Source organism: Amphiprion ocellaris, chromosome 22, assembly GCF_022539595.1.
Source record: "Amphiprion ocellaris isolate individual 3 ecotype Okinawa chromosome 22, ASM2253959v1, whole genome shotgun sequence".
NCBI lineage: Eukaryota > Metazoa > Chordata > Actinopteri > Pomacentridae > Amphiprion > Amphiprion ocellaris.
Window position 1 is genome coordinate 14,336,986 of NC_072787.1, and position 12,792 is coordinate 14,349,777.

General features: G+C 42.5%; 1 protein-coding gene across 3 annotated transcripts in view; it reads right to left on the reverse strand.

Moving 5' to 3' along the window:
- kcnb2b (potassium voltage-gated channel subfamily B member 2b) overlaps positions 1-12,792 on the reverse strand; it is a 103,937-nt gene that overhangs the window by 73,474 nt on the left and 17,671 nt on the right. The gene's annotated exons all lie outside the window — the stretch shown is intronic.

The following is a 12,792-nucleotide window of genomic DNA, read 5'->3' on the forward strand; positions in this document are numbered from 1 at the left end:
TAAACAGATATATGATTGTGTCTTAGATGCATGTCTGTAGCTTGCTGAGAACGGAAATAATCTTTTTGGATGAAAATGTCATCGAGGGAATGGAATTGAAACTGACACCATGGTATCTTTTTTTTGTCTTTTTCATTTGTCTGCATTGAGTATTCCTCAGTCTATGGTGTTTGTGGAAATGCCTTGTACTGCATGTGCTTGTGTGTCTTCATCTACTTCAAAATTTAAAAATAAAATGGAATTTAAAGTGCATATTTGCCATACATAAAAAGCCAAGAGAATCAAAGAATACACCCAAACTTCCCACAATTAAATTCTAATTTACTATGCATATTCATTTAGTTCACAAAGTAATGATCTTCAATCTGTATCACTGCAACCTCCATGTCCAGAGGGGGAGGAGGAGCTGGCAGGGGGAGGTGCTTAACCTGTTATGACATCACAACAGGCTGCAAACTTGACTGGCTTGTACAGAGACACACTTCCTTATTTACGGGAAAAAGAAAGAAATGAGGGGATGGCCTTTTCTGACATTTTGTGGATCTCTGGGGGCACGTAACTCTGATCAAACAAAGAGAGAGAAGATTTTGCATAATAAAACCCCTATAAATTCAACCAATCAAATTATCCAAACAAGGAAGCACCACTTGGGGTTTGGAGGAGCAAACAAAGAAACAAAATATGTCTCTTGCAGTGTGTCTTTTAATATAAACATAAAGGCAAAAGGTCACCCTGGAAGTGCATCATTATTAATTCCACAATGTCCCTGCTGAATTCAAGATTACAGGCTGGGGTTTCATCAGCCGTGACATGTGAAGAAAGGGAATAAATACATATTGAAGTAATAACATCCGTGGATGGATGAGTCACTGCATTACCCGATTTAATGCTTCACATTATAATCCGCATTATCCTTCACCCATTCATATGCAGCTATATGTTTAAATGAGACCTCCTAATCTCTTCCTGTATTCCGGAGAATAGCGAGCGAAGAGAAAATCGAGATTTTCAGGTTTTATTCTCTGCATTATGACGGATTGTTGTTTACTCTTGCTCCATGTGTTGTAATGCGAACGGGACTGGCAGCTTTGTTGTTATTTTTAGAGGTGAACTTTTCTTTACATCTGCCTCTAAGTACTGTAAGTGTTAAGCATTTTAATACTAAGCTTTGTGATGTTTATTTGTAGCATAAAATGGCTTTTATGGCAACATTAATGCAGTTTTAAGGAGGTATTAGTGAGATTCAAATAGAAAATAAAGGCAAGAATACAAGACTGGAAACGTGACAAAGGCTGGCGCTCCTTTGCCTTGTATCAACAGTCATCCATCAACATTAGTATTGTTATTTGCTTTTAGACACCTTATTCATTACCTTGGAAACGAAGGCAAAAGCTAAAGATGCTTCATAGTCTAAGGTGGCCTTTAGATACTGTCATGCTACTTAAGAGGGATTTATTGCAAAACAAGTATACTTTAAAAAAATCTTTATTTGGGCCAGTGCCACAAACAGTAGCCAACACCAGCAGGTCTGGGTGCAAGACAGAACTCTGACTTACAGCGGGTTTGGCTTTTTGCTGTAGCAGCATGCAAGACAAATTAAATGAAAATGGGTGTAACAGTCCCAAAAATGTAATTTAGTATGAAAGAGTGTCTAGAAAGAACTGAAAGAGGAGATCTTTTGTTCTTTTTAAAACATATCTATAACATTTTATTCATCAATTTTTTATCTAAATCCATCTTTCCTTAAAGCTGAGATTCCCCTCTGTTCTCAGCAGGCTGTTTTGGAGTCCATTTACATAACATTAGCATGATTCAAGACCACCTACAGACCAATCAGAATATACCTAATGAATAATGCAAATTTCCTTACGCTGCATCTTCACCTTTCTTAATGGCTGCAGCTGCAGATGTAAGACTCCATGTAGCAGTTTATAAACTGAAGTCTGATCCTGAATGGGAAGGAGAAGTTAAAACTTGAGCAGTGTGCTTCAGAATGGTAGGTGAAGTGAAAGTTTTCCAACGTAGTCAAAGGTTTTTTGCTTAGCTTTGGCACCACTTGGGTAATGGAGGGAGGATCATCTCCAGAGTTGAATTTCAGCCATTCTTGCTGTAAATTTTTGCACCGTGGAGGACTTTGTAAGGACCTTTTAGCTGCTGAACAACCAGCATCAACCAATCACACACTTCTTCCAATCTCCTGCTTCGCTCATCATCCTGACCGTTTCCAATGTTAATGCTGATTACATATATGCACTCAGCACAGTGCTGGGTGGAGTGGACTCATGTTAAAGCTTCTGTGCATATTTGATTTGACTTTCTGGCATAATTTAGCAACGGGTGCCGCCTCAAAGATGCTTGCTCTCTTGGTAGGAGTTTAAAAATTTCTAATAACTTAGAAAGATGGAGGGGATGGAATTACAGCACATGAGGGGTTCTGCCATCACCCTAATCCATCCCAGAGCTTATTTTTCTTGTTTTGTTCACAACACCCGGAGGGGAAGCAAGTGGTTTGGGAGCAGGTGTGAATGACTGCAGGACACAAAGGTAAGATGAAGGGCAGAGAAAAAGAGAACAAGTAGGAGACGTGGGTAATCAATGATGGGTGTAAAGAGAATCAACTTAACAGTGAGTCACTGAGGGTGAATCACAAGCAGACATAAAGAAAAGGAACCGGGACGCTATAAAAGTAGCACCAAGTTCGGAAAAATAAATATGAGAACCTAGACATAAATATGTGCTGCAGCTTATGGAGTGGAACAGTAAATATCAGAAACACACCAGAGTGTAAAAGCAGCAGTACATGGGAATGGTCACTGATGTTTCTTGGTTGAAATTAAATGAGACAGGTGGGCCTTTCAGAGCAGCGGTCAATACCTGAGAGTCACCCCATCGATTGGCAAGGCTTCAACCAAATGTCAACACCCGAAAGACCAAAACCTTCCCTGCTCCAGCCGTGATGGAGGACAGATCCTTCCTGAGCTGGCAGCACCACATCATCACATACACAAAGAAAACTTGCCAACACTTCACACGGTCCAGACTTCTTGTTCCTTTGCAACTTCTAAGACGCACATCCTATTTTAAAGGTTTTACTGCAGTGGACAGGACAAGACTGCACCTACGCACCAGAGTAAATCAAAAAGCTGTGTGACCTTTCAGTTGCGTCACACACTGATCCTTTGGCCCATCGACAACTGTCACGTGGTGTGAGTTTGTATCTCCGTCCCTGTGTGTCCTCCGGCCAGCCGGGTCCTTTTCTCCATTGGCAGTAAGCTGATTACAGTCAAGCTAGTGAGCTAAAGGCCTGTATCAATGCTACTTGTCACCTTGCCTGACTAGACACACAGATGGACAATTCCAGCTGAGGACTCATCCAGTGATTGTTATTTTTGTGGTTTTGATTGCAGTTTTATTATTTCATATTGCGATAATTACCTGGCAACAGATCAAAGGTCAGCCATTTACAAAGACACTAAAACTAAAACTGAACTCTTGATAAAAATGTCTCCAGTGAGCTGCTTAATACTTAACTTATGAAGTAAGCACACAGTCATTTGTAAAACATAAATTCAGTCTTTGCAGTTTCCACTCTCATTAGCATCGAGGGCTGCACACTTTCCTTTTCATGTGGCTTTAATTGTGATTTTGTTTTGTAGTTAAAATAATAAAAAAAACAACCCAACATAATCTGTGAGGAAACACACCGTGAGTACACGTGAAGGTTTGTTAGGTCAACATTATTTACAATCCAGATTTCATCTCGGAGATGCTGATAAGAGCCATAATGGTGTAAATGATTTGCAGACCCCTCCTTGTCCAGTGATTGTTTGACTGCTTTACTGATTTGTAGGTTTGGGACAAATGGATTACTTCCCAAACTATAACCAGAAACAGTTAAATATTGGACAAATATTATTAAATATTGTGTGACTGTTTAAGAGAAGAAACTAAGATTCATTCGAAGCGAAGCAAAGTTACTGTGGTCAGCAGCGAGGCACTCCTGCAGCTCAGCAGAACATGTGGGAGGCCCCCCCACTCACAACAGAGAGTAAGAGACATAATAATTTCTTCTGTCACTTCCTGGGGTGCAGGGAGACAGCAAACAGCTGGCAGCTCTGCCCACAGTGACACCAACAGCATGAGGACACTAGAAAAAGAAGAAGTGTGAAAGAGGGAAAGACGGTGTATGAAAATGGAGGCGGCCCAGCAGAGGAGCTATAATAGGACAAAGACAGGAAAAGTTAAAAAAGACCAGAGAAAGGAGGAGGCGGTGGTGATGAGAGGGAAATGTGACGTTCGTCCAATCACAGCAGCCTCTGCTTCGTCACCCAGTGTCCAGGAGACAGGGGCTAACAAGTGGCTTCAACTGTTCTTAACCTCCCGCTGATCTGCTGTGTCTGTTTCATTCCTACAACATGTCCTCAGAGATTCCTCCGTGGAGCAGAGGTTTTTTAATTAATCGCTTCTATCCTGCAAAAACCAAGGCCCTGTTCTGCTGCTGATGCTCTGGGGACTCTGCGACTGGCCAGGAGAGCCGGACCACTACAAAGGCAGAGACACCATTCTTCTTCTTCCTTTCTTTCACATAAGCCAATTTAACTGCTTCTCCCTTCTCTACCAGACAGTTCCAAACGAAGGAGAACTAATTATTACTTCTTGGTGCAATTAAACCTAAAGGTATTTTTACACTCACCATATCACAGCAGCTAGCGCGCTGAACAGGACTGTGTGAACTCATTTAAACACTACACTGCGCAATAGGAAATCATTTCAGCGTCAGTGAGACCTGTTAAGGAATTTGTTACAAATTACACAATCAGAAAATTACCATAGACACTCCATCGTTAAAAAGAAAATCATCCCAGTGAAACAAAAAACATGCAATTTGAAGGGCAAGTTTTACCCAGCAAGACCTGAACCGTGCTGATAATACAGAGCGAGAGCGTTTCCCTTAGATTTGCATTAGGGGTTGGTTGTGGGGGCTGAGGTACCAGCTGCTCTGCCTCTCACACAGCCTGTATAGAGATGAATTGCTCCCTGGGTGACGATAAGTCACCATGGCACACCATGGTCACCATGGAAACTATGCAAACACAGCATTTCCGAGGAAACAAGTAAGATGAAGTTGATTATATGTTGCTTTTTTTTTTTTATTTTTTATTTCAAGAGCCTTCAAGGGCTTCCTTGGTTGGAGAGGACTCAAAGGACTCATGCCTTCTTAGGAAATCCCTTTTTGTTTGTGAGGATTCTCAATATGCATTACTTGTTTTCTTCTCAACCAGCGATTCTCCAAGATGTCTGGATAATTTGTGCATTTATTACACGTAAAGCCACTTAGATATTTGATCAAGAAGCTACAGGTCACCTCTGTGCAGCAGCGAGTGGCCGAGCAGTCGGGGGAGCACCTCTCCATCCGCTGGTTCTCAATCATAAACATGACTGATAAAGGGCCTAATATAAAAACACCACAATGAATACCAATGCACTCTCGTGTCACTGCTCCCAAGATGGAACAGCAGAGTGGGATCACAATTCAGCTTTCGCCCCGTGAGCAAATAAAGACAGAAATGTGGAGAGAATGGATAATCAGAGCGGAGAGATGAAAGGGGCGCAGGAGTTATAAGCGGAATGGAGGAGTGTCGGGTGATGGTGATAAAAAAAAAAAAAAAAAAAAAGCTAATGTAAAGGCAGGCTATGAGGTAGGGAGTGGGTGGTGGTGCTGGAGAGGAGGGGTAGAATTTTGAAGAAGAGATGAGAGAGAGTGAAGGAGACAACAGCGTGGCACTCGTCGCGCTGTGGAGCCCAGAGAAAGCTGGCTCAGCAGTAGTTGAAGGTTTTCAGATAAAGAGGTGTGTGTGTGTGTGTGTGTGTGTGTGTGTGTGTGTGTGTGAGTCGCTTATGCGCCTGCTTGTGTGCTGTATTTACTCAGGCCATAATATTATTGTACGTATGTGCAGAGACGTGGAAGACTGGCTGTGAGTTGAGAGTACACCGTGCGTGTTTGCGTGTGAAGGGGGGTTACTGAAGCACGTAATAGAGACCCGGTGCTCATAGCGTTTAGAATGATGACTCTCTTCCAGCCCCTGTCCTCTCTCCATCGCCCCCCTTTATTCCTGATGCCTCCAGAGAGGAGAAAAACAGCAACAGACAGGTTAAGCAAACTTCCCAAGAGGCGGCGGCGGAGGCAGTGAGCAGAGGGGGACAGGGAGGAGATGAGGAAGGCAGGAGGAGGAAGGAACACATTAGCCTCTTACCCAGGGTGTCACTCAAGCTGGCAGTACCAGCCAGCGCTGCCTATCGCTGCTGGTCCACATGCAGCCACTCCCACCCTTCAGAGGGATTTCTATCTCGTTCTGATGGCCGTTCAGATCTGAGGCTTTTGGCCAGCTTACATCTCCTAGACTTTTGGCTGACTGAACAATTAATATAATGCATGTAAGAAGAAATGGAAGACAATGAGACATGGATATCCTTGTTGAAAGTGGCAGCTATCAGCGCTTTTGTTTTAACAATGGACCACACTACTAGTCATAAGCTAAATCAATCACCTGTCGCAACAAACCCACAATAAACTATCAACTGATGTCTTTTCCTTATACTCTGCATAGATTACAGCATTGTTTTGCTCATTTATTTTGGTCCTAAGGGCCACAGTGTTATTCTATAGGTTCACTGTTACAACTCCAACAGCACAACGCAGTTGTTTTTTACTTAAAAGCTCCCAAATCCTACGGTGCCTCTACCTGCCCCGTGCAAACGGCAAAAAGGAAATGTTAATGACATGGAGCATTTAGCAGCTAAAGAGCCAGATATTTGGTGGCATTGTTCGTTCCCTTCTCTGTTACTTACATTGTGTGGATAACATATGGCGGATTAGTCGTGCCTCATGAGTTTCACTTAATGATGTCTTCATTCATGAATCACTGTGTGCATGGTCAAGTGCAATAAGCCCTACGACGGGCCCGGCAGGCTCTTATGGGACACCGTGGCCACTGAGCTGCAACCAGACTAATTCCTCTGCATGCAAGAGCCCACTTGGTAATCATGAGAGAAGAAAGCAGCAGTAATTTGTGTAAAGCAAAGAAAATAAAAACAAAGGGGAAGGGTGTGTGTTTTGCATTTCTGCATATAGTGCTCAAGGAGGTCTTCTGAGAGGATTACAAATATACAACATGATTTCAAAGCTGAGGCGGATCAATTTCAGGGGTCAGAATCATTTACAGCTTCCTCCTGCTTTGCTTTCAACAATCTCCTCTGCCTCACTTCAAATGTTTCTTTTCAACCCCGTGGGTGAAACTCATAGATACAAAGCTTTAGTTTAATCAATAAAGAACTGCAGTGTCCTAAACTCCTCCCTCATTTTAAATATGACCCTGGGATACCTCTGCTGAGATCCACTCAGCCTCTGAACAATGGGAGATAATCTGACCCGAAAGCAAATTTCAGGGTATTTAAAATTTAAAAAAATTGCTTTTGTGTGATGAACTGTTGATTTAATGTCCTCCTTGTGTATACTTTGCCACATATATTTCTATTCTTGTGCATACAGAGGTCTATGAGCAGAAATCAAACACATCTACAGCAAGAGTGTAAACTCCCCAAATATAATATAAACACATTAACTGTTTAATCTTTAGCTGCAACACATTATTTCATATTTTCTCAGTCACATAAAATGACCCTATCAACAGATGTGATAATGCTGGTAAAGCATGCAATGCTGTTGTTTTGAAACTTGATATGTGCTGCTTAGTAACATAACTATAAATTCAAACAGCACTAACAAAACTGTGGAGAGTGGAAAGCGTTCTATCCACTGCTTACGCCAGTGCACATTGTTAACCATACGAGGACATTCTTGTTTAGAGTGAGTAAATAGCAGAACAAACCAGCAAGTGTTCACTCCATATATAACAAATCAGCCATTTATCGTGAAAACAATAGAAGACACAATTACAAATGCTTTAAACAGAGGAAAAAGCGGGATTATATAGCATACTACTAGCTGTAGATGAAATTGAAGCCAGGGTGCGTTTTGAAGGAATGAAATTAGATCAGGACAAGTAGTGCTTGTTTTCATTATGCTGTCCAGACCAATATTTTATGATAAACCTTTGTGATCTGAAGCAAATCATTTCAGCGCTGATCTCAGCTGCAGATAATCCTAACGTTGCAGGCGACGTATAGAGAGCAAAGGAAGACAGCGGTGGGTGGGGGGCTGGGTTCAAGTGCATCCAGGAACATCCAGATGATAAATGCTGCTGCCTCTTCCCATGCAGGGGCTATAAGAACTCATGCCACCTATAATCTAGCAGGTCCTCACTTATCTGATCATGATTGTGGGGTAAAGAGGATTTAGGTGGTGGTGCCTAAATGCTTGGCTGTTCTGATTAGAGGCCTGATGGAAGGCTTATCTAACAAGGAAACTACAGGAGGAGAGAAGGTGCGCGGCGCTACCTATGTGACAAACTCTACTCCTGTAATACATTGTGAAACATGACAAAAGGACAAATATGACGTGTAGTGCAATAATAACTCCTACAGGTTTTACTTACTGCCTGTTTTGAAAATAGACTTTGCTTTAGGAGAATTAACTTGTCCGGAGACACAGAAAGTCCAAAAATTGACGTCAAGAGTCAAGGTCAGTATCCAGCAGGCTTTTTTACAAAACAAGCAAAAAGGAACTTAAATCCATTTGCTGAGAGCATTTCCCTCACAAAATGCCAGTGCCTATTGATTTCACGTTCTAAAGACTGACCACAGTTCATACAGAGACGAAAGGACGATAATGAAAGACGGTGTAGCAGGTAGTGGACCAGCTGCTTGATTTTGACCCAGGGATACAAACTGTAGCGAACATTTGACTTAATGCTGACTAAAGGCACCCACCTGCCATCATCTTTGGCTCAGCTACAATCACAAAACTGCATCAATGTACACACAAGGCCAAATGCTTGCTTCAGTGCTATAAAACCCTGGAAGGAAACGGACGGATGTGGAATAAGAGCCTGTCTGCTGTCATCTGAAACAACGGGCAGCTCCTAGTGCTATAGAGTTACAGCGCAGCAGCATGCTAAATTGAATTTGCTCATGTCACAATTAAAGCTGTGCATTAATATTGTCATTTCTGCTGTATCATTCTATATATGATTCTACAAATGAGACACTAAAACACACTCAGCAGTGTGTGTTGCACTACATTAACATGAATGATTACACTGACATTCTCAAAGAGTGCTATTTGAAATGTGTGTTACAGTACCTTATTATGCTACAGCTTCCTCATATTGTGTCATCATCATCATCATCAGTGTCTGTGGTGGACTGACTATGGCTGCTTCCAAGCATGGGAGGACCAAACAGCACGAGGCTGCGCCCATGTAGCCCATTCCTTACCATTTCCACTGGCTTGACTAGCTTATTAGATAAAGGGGAGAGTAATGGTGCACATCCACATTAAGCGCAGGCATAGGGCTGGACATGGCTGGTGTGTGTGTGTGTGAGTGTGTGTGTCTGTGTGTGGGTGGGTGGCTGCCTGGCTGGCTGGCTGCGAAGGGAGGGTGGGGGAGTAGAAAACCCAACCCAGTGTCTGGCAAGAAGAAACATTGATCTCTTTAAAATCCTCCGCCATTATTTTCAGGGGCTGTCCATACTGAATGGACTAAAGAAACCCTAAAAGGCAGAGCGTTTCTCTCTTCGAGCCGCTGGTGTATTGAGGCTGAAATATTTTCTAATAATATTCTGAAAGGTTTGTCTAAAAGCACCGCATGAAACAAATCAAGATGAAAAAGATGCTGCTCTTGCATACTGTACTAGTAACACTGAGCACTGTAGGCATCTGTGTCACAACTAATAGCGTTAATTTACAGTACCAGGACCACAGCCTGACTCATGCATTAATGCTGAAACTCTTACTAAATCACGAGCAAACATTCGGTAGGGCCCTGATATTTATTACACACTTTCTGCATAGTGTAGTGTTTATCGGCACACAAAAACAAATGTGACTGAGGCATCTAATCTCATTTCCCGTCTCACTGACAAAAGATGCTTCAAGTGGAAAAACAAAGGCAGGTTACAAACTGCATTAACAAGCTATGTACTCCGAGATCTGTCTTTGCATGATGATTGGTAAAATACATTCAGAAGGGGGGAAATTGTCAAGTAGAAGTCACTGCAGTTCAGGCCTCTTGCTGCAATCCCCGCAATTTGGATATGGCTTCGTTATATGAGCTTGTGCTAAGTGTATTTGGTGTACAACACCCGTGACTCATTGTAAATAAAAAAAGGTCAGGGCAGCACAAATCCTTCTGGCTCAATATCAAGGATGACACGTTCTAGTGAATTAATAGGAATTATAGCCGGCAGTCAGTAGAAACAATGGAAGCAGCGTCTAATGTATTTTCCAGAGCACAGTTTGCACTCTAATCTTGTGTAATTTACCAGGGATAACTCAAACTGAAGTGAAATGCATTAGTTAAGATAAAGGCTTTAGTGTGTGTGTGTGTGTGTGATTTATATCTGCATCTCTGTTAATTGTATTTTTACAACATTCATCATGGAAATCCAACATCTGCAGGTGCAAACTGCTGCATGCATAGAGCGCAAGCTTCAAAGGTCTTGCTGTAACATAAACTTTTTCCCACCTGTAACAAGCCGAGCACCCAAAAGAATCAGACAACAAAACAACTTCCTGTTCCACCCTCTCCCTCACATGATGGAGCTCTGAACCAAAAGTCACACAGTCACACATACAAACCGCTACATTAGCTCGTGTCCTCTTTGTTCTGACCCTTTCATTCATAATTCACTGGGAAAGGTTTGCAAAGATCCAGCTCAGCATCCTGAGGCGTAACTTACATGACTGCATCTCTTACATCACTCTCTCTCTCTCTCTCTCTCTCTACTCTCAGGGCTTTCCTCTGCCACTGTGTTTTCCATCACCTCTCTTTCTTCACTTGTGGCTCTCTCCACGCTGATTTCTCCAACTGGTTTTGGTGCTATGCCTGCTTGGTTTCCATCTTTTCCGTTCTGCGAATATTCGCCAGCACCCCCAGTGGCTTCTGCCATTGCTAATGCTGATGAATGAAAACCTAGCTTGATTGACCCTGCTGAAAAGGTCAGTCCTCTCAAGCTTAACCTTTATTTAAGAGCAGCAAGGCCACGGCTGGCATAGAGCAGTAGATTGGGCTCTAATACGTAATAAAGCCAGTGTAAAAGAAAAAGAGAATGAAGAGAAGAAATGAGAGAGAGGAAAGGCAGATATGCCTATGCTAGACGACTCCGTGATTACATCTGACAAAGGGCTCAGGTTGCTTTGTATAAAAGCACATCCCTAGTAATGGCACATCCTTGAAAGAGATCTCACGACACGATGTTTGCCCCATAAAAGGCTTCCCCGACCTCAGGAGAGCCACTATCTGACAGTTAGGCAGCCCCAGCAGCTATTTCCAAACATACTTTCAGCTGTGGATAACCTTAGTGAGATCACGCAGCTGATCCATTAGAGCCGCGTTCAAGTTCTCCTCCTAGAGCAGTCAGCAGAACGTCAATGTAATTTGAATTAGGATGGAATTTCCCCTTTAAGTTTCCACAGGCTTCCCCCACCTGATAGTGTACAGGTCAGCAATACGGGGATGTGTCTGGAGAATAAGAGACCGTAGCGAGGAGTAAATCACTTTAAATATCACACAGCGTATCAAATTACTCCTCTGCTGTCACCTGAGTTTGGCTTAAATTAGATATTGGCAGCGACCTCATAATTAATTCATGTGATATACTGCTTCCCTAAGAAGAGTGAATACAGTTATCAAGCTGAGGTAGGATCTCTGACAATCGCAAATCACTAGTTGATTCGGAGATAACAACTCATACAGGACTATTACAGGACGGACGACAAACAAGTATAATACCCTATAAAATGAGCTAAACCCTAGAGTCATCCCCATATTTTTTCAGTTTTAAAGATAAATATGACACTATAACTGAAGCAGCGGGGATCCAAAATTAAATCAAGCATTATTTCCAAATTGCAACAGGTACACTTCCTTTGCTTTAAACATAAAGGGCTCAGAACAATGCAGCAGCCTTCACACACAGCGCAGGAGCTGCATTCGTCACATAGAGGGGATGATGTTGCGTGTTCCCACACACACAGGTCCCTGTGTTTATGATCCTCTGACATGGAATATAATCCCAGCTTGCCCTGCCCTCCGCTGCTTCATGATGAGATCAGGATACTGGAGACCCAACGTAAATTACCAGTGATGGGATTTCATCAAGGTTGACCTACCTAATTGAGAGCCGAGTCAGAGTGGGGATGGAATGAGGAGGTGGAGGAGGAGTTGAGCGGGATGTCATCATTTTGCCATCCTTGACATTGCCACATAATCACAAAATCCTAACAGGATTCATCATGTTGATTTAGTGTATGAATGCAAACTGTACCGTATATGACTGATAGAGCCGTATTCTCAGGGGAAGCACTGATGACTACCTCACCCCTCAATCAAATTAAATAGAGGTGCTAAAAGTGAATATAGCAGTTGAATGAGGGAGGTGTTTGTATCAATACACCTGCAGCATACTTTTGACATCTTCTTGTCATTTCCCTGACTCACTGTCAGACACAGAAAAAATAGCACATCCAATCAGTGAGTAAGACTGGCACATAATAGAGCCGCACGAGAAAAGAGGCTTGTACCGTTCCCTCTAAGAGACATGCTGTGTCACAAGTCATTGCCAGATCTGGTCGGCGCTGACATACTTTATCCTGGCAAAGAAAGCAACACC